Source organism: Musca domestica, unplaced genomic scaffold, assembly GCF_030504385.1.
Source record: "Musca domestica strain aabys unplaced genomic scaffold, Musca_domestica.polishedcontigs.V.1.1 3, whole genome shotgun sequence".
NCBI classification, from domain to species: domain Eukaryota; kingdom Metazoa; phylum Arthropoda; class Insecta; order Diptera; family Muscidae; genus Musca; species Musca domestica.
This window is the reverse complement of record NW_026712299.1, coordinates 6,167,760-6,172,422: the sequence shown is the minus strand read 5'-3', so window position 1 is coordinate 6,172,422 and position 4,663 is coordinate 6,167,760.

Below are 4,663 nucleotides of genomic sequence, written 5' to 3'. Positions count from 1 at the left end.
TAACGGTACCCCACTATATTCGGAATGTTGCTGATTATAACAGAATTGTAAAAGAATTTCTTATTATACCCTACACCACATAGTGGTCAGGGTATTATGTCTTTGTGCATTTGTTTGTGACAGGAAGAAGAAAGCAAGACAGGCCCCATAGTTATTTTTGAGGCTCTTCATAGAATCACTTTCTGAGCAGATTTATACATGTCCGTCCGTACGTCAGTCTGTCCATGTATTCTTGTGAGCAAAGTGTAGCATTAAATTTTCCAAACAATATTTGTTTGGCCCAAGGACGAACCTATAATAGCTCCCATATATATTCAACCGATTTTGGGTTAATTGTGCCAATATAAGTACATCAAATTTGGAGAAAATCGGTTAAAATATACAGGGTAAGATAAAAAACTACAACAAAGTCCAACGCCATAATTTTTACTTGTTTAATTTGATTGAATGGAAGCAAAAATGTCGGAAATTGCATCAAATGTAAGAACAAGTTTAGATTTGTTCGAATTGATCACCTTTGGCACAAATTATGGCCTTCAAACGGCCAATGAAACTCTCACACGCTGCCCGAATGTTGCTCTGCGGTATTTTGGCTCATTCCCAGCGAAGCGCTTGCTTGTTGTGATCGACACTTTGGTATTATTTAGTGCACTTTGTACTTTCCAAAATACTCCAGACACAATAGTCCAACGGATTGGTATCCGGAGATTTTGGTGGCCATTGTGCGCTGGAAATCAAGTGAGAAACCTCATTTGGTAACCATTTTTGGGTGGCGCGTGCTGAGTACGATGGTGCTGAGTCCTGTTGGAATGTCCAAAGTCTGCGGCCAAAATGTTTGCGTGTCCAAGGCTTTAATACACCATCCAGAATATTTTCTATAATGTTCGGCATTTATTCTGATACAACGGTCGATTAATACGAGCGGAGAGCGACCATCGGCTGTTATGGCGGACCACACCTTGACCATGGCCGGCGCTCGAGTTCTGGTGGCCAACCGAAGGTGCACAGTGTCAGTTGACCTCTTTGGCAAGTAGATCTCATTTTTTAATGTTTGCCTAATGGTATATTGCGATATGTTCAGGTCAGAAGCCATTTTTCGGCAACTGCGACGTGGGTTTCGATCAAGTCGCTTCTTTACTTTTCGAAGCATTTCTGCTGATGTTGCTGTTTTCTTCCATAATCTTCCTTGACGTCGGGCTACGCTACCAGTATCAGGGTAAAGAGCGATGGTACGAGACACAAATTATTTATTCGCATTCTAATGCTGGAGTGCTCTAACGATAGCCACTTCTGGTTTTCCAGCCAAATATAAAGAAATCACACTGTCACGCTTGAATTCCTTCACGAATAACTTTTTTTCTGGAAAGTTCTCACCAAAATGCTTTTGTACGCTTCTAAAAAATATAATGAGCTGTCAGTGGAATAATTTAAGAGCTGTCGGAGGGGTGGCTTAGAAATGACGGCAGTCTAAAGTTGGTTGCAGGTTTTTTCATCTCACCGGTATAAGTTTCATCCGATTTGATATTTAGGTCCTTCACAATCGTAATATGCAATGGTATTTGGTACCAGATATCTTAAAAAGTTCAGGAATGCCTTTGCGAAATTTTACTAAGATCGGTTCAGATTTGGATAGCTTCCATTTAATTCTTCAACCGTTTTCTGATTAATTGTGCACCAAATAACCAATATATGTCAAAAAGTATTGAATTTTGGTACATCCGACCGAATTTAGTAGCACAATAGAGTTGGTGTAAATCGGTTCTGATACAGCGATAGCTCGCATATATATGTTTCATCCAATTTGGGGTTTAAGTCCCTCACATTCGTAATATGCATTCGACAACAATGATATTTGGTACCAGATATCTTATAGAGCTCAGAAATGCCTTTGCCGAATTTTATCGAGAAGGGCTAAGATTTGGATATAGCTCCCATAAATATCCTTTATCCGATTTTAAGTTTATTGTGCAAATAATGGCTAATAGAATTTTGGGACGTACGTTTCCATTTGGTGGAACTCGGCTCCGATATATATTTATACCCCACAACACTATGTGTTGGGGGTATTATAAGTTTGATTGGGCCAAAAATTATGTAACACCTCGAAATATTGGTTTCCCACATAGGTGAGTCGATCTAGCTATCTATGTCCGTCTGTCCATGTTAATTTGTAATCAAGCTACAAGTCGCAATTATGAACCGATGCTCACGAAATTGAAAATGAAGGTGGGGTTATGGTCAGAATAGAACCCTATTGTTTTTGGAGATGATCGCATGATATTTAGGGGTTGAAATGGACCAAAAACAGAAAAATTTCCTGAATACATTAAAAGATCACTTCTGACCATTACAGTGATGCTAATAGCCAAACAATCGGATATATAGCAAAATAGGTACGATATATATGTAAAATAATTGTTCTTATTCATTCTGCTTATAAATCAAGAACCGCTGGACCGATTTTCACAATTCCCATCAATTCGGAATGGTCTTTTGCCAGAAAAGCTGAAAATGTAAAAAAAATTTACCAATAAAAAAGAGAAACGTTGGGAAAAATGCAATAAAACAAATCTTTTATTTGCAAAACTTACAGAGGTCAGTAAGCTAAAAAAATCAAATATAAAAAAAAAGAGAATATTTTTTGTTCCATTTTTTTCAATTCTTGTCATATTTTTGATCGCATGCGATTTTATCAATTTGACTTACAATTTTGAATTGCAAATTTTCTAAATGTTTACACTCTTCAACACTACATTTTGAGAGCATTATATGCATGTCGTAATTATCTTCCGATCCTCACGAAATTTGGCATGGGGGTAGGATGTACATTTAGAGGTGCAAATGGACTAAAACATTTTTTTTTTAATTTTGTAGTCGCTCTATAGGCCACAATTGAAAACTAATCGACGCGGAATTTCGCATCAGAAGAGAGTTAAGGACAGGGAAGAAGTCTAGCATTTTGGATGACCATTGGATTTTATTTAGCTGTAAAATAGACCACAACTTTCGTGTGAAATTGTTTTGAATACATAACAACACTACGGAGTGCGTAAATATTGGCCATATTCTCCGGGTCAAAAAACTAAGGGTAATCTCTGGGCGGGGCTCTTTGACATTATTTTAAAAACGAAATCTTCTAAAATGGATTTGGATATAAGGGGACTTCGAACATATTGTAGTGTTGTAGGGTATTACATAGTCGGCCCCGCACGGCTATAGCCTTTGCTTACTTGTTTTTAATATAATCCTGCTCGAAGTGATATAATGCACTCTATAGCAATGTTATTTAGTATAAAATATTAAAATGTATCCGTCAAATTTAGTGAAAATCGACTCAGAGTTGGATATGCTTCCCCTATATTAGTTCCCTCTGAAACCCAATTATAACTGCTCTAAAGCCAGATGTTGATAGGTGGTATGATCTACTTAAATAAATTCTTTTGTTACTGGAGCTCTACGAAGTATGCATTGTGGTATAGAGTATCATATAGTCGGTCCCGCCCGACTTGTGACTATTTTTACTGTTTCTTTTTCAACGCAACTCTAATTATCCATAACAAGAATATATTTTTTTTATCAAAAATGTAATTCTAAAGCCCTTAGGAAAAACATTTTCATTTTCTTGCAGTTGTATTTAGCCACAAAATTGCTTTCTACGACAATTCCAAGGAGATTTGAAATAACAATGGGGACCAAAAGTATAACGTAAATAAGAAATACGACTAATATGCCCGTTGGCCAAATATGGAAATATGAAATCAACAATAGAATGCCACCAACAAAAAGAAAAACGAAAAACAAATGGATAAAAAACGGAAAAGTTGCGGCGAAATTGAGCGAAACACTGTCAATAAATGGGAAATTCAACAAAACAAAAAGCAACAACACAATAAAAAGTTCTTTGTGTGTGTGTTTGTTTATAAGCAACATGAAATTCAGCTTATAAATGGATTATTGCAATTAGCCCTTCATGGATATACACCCACCATCCCCCACCCAACCTTAAACATGCATTTGCCTTTTCCGTTCCTTATAACTTTCCACCAAAGGGACGAATGCAATGCCAGGATATTGAATGTTGTTTGATATTTCCCTTTTTGCTAACCATGAAATAAAATCCGCATAGAAAAAGGGGGAAATTGGTAAAAAAAGAAAAACACAGCAATAGCAACAATCATAATGGCAAGACATGGAAAACCAAACCGGAATGTCTTTCGTCTTAATGTAACAACTCTGTTGGGTATTGTGTTTTTTTTTTTCTTTTTTTTTAATAGAAGGCGGAGGGGCCGTTTTTTGTTGCCAATTTTCTGTAAATGTTTTCTTGTGTCGTACCAGTGGGTGGCCATCAACAATGACTTCCATTGAATCTAATAGCTAGCAGTTCGAGACAAAAATAACATCATTTATTGCTTCCCTTTGGATGTGAATAGCGATTGGCATATTCATAATTTTTTGATGGCCAAGGCTCACAAAGGAATACAAAATTCAAGGCTACAAGGCATTTGGAGAATTTAAGCTTGTGATTCTAATAATTTTATAACTTATACTACATACGAAAGTATCTCTTACCCCATCTTTACCCTTATGGATATTGTTGAAGATATATTAAGTTCGTCATTCTTGATCAGCGTAAAATTCTAAGACGATTGAGTCTTCTCCGTCC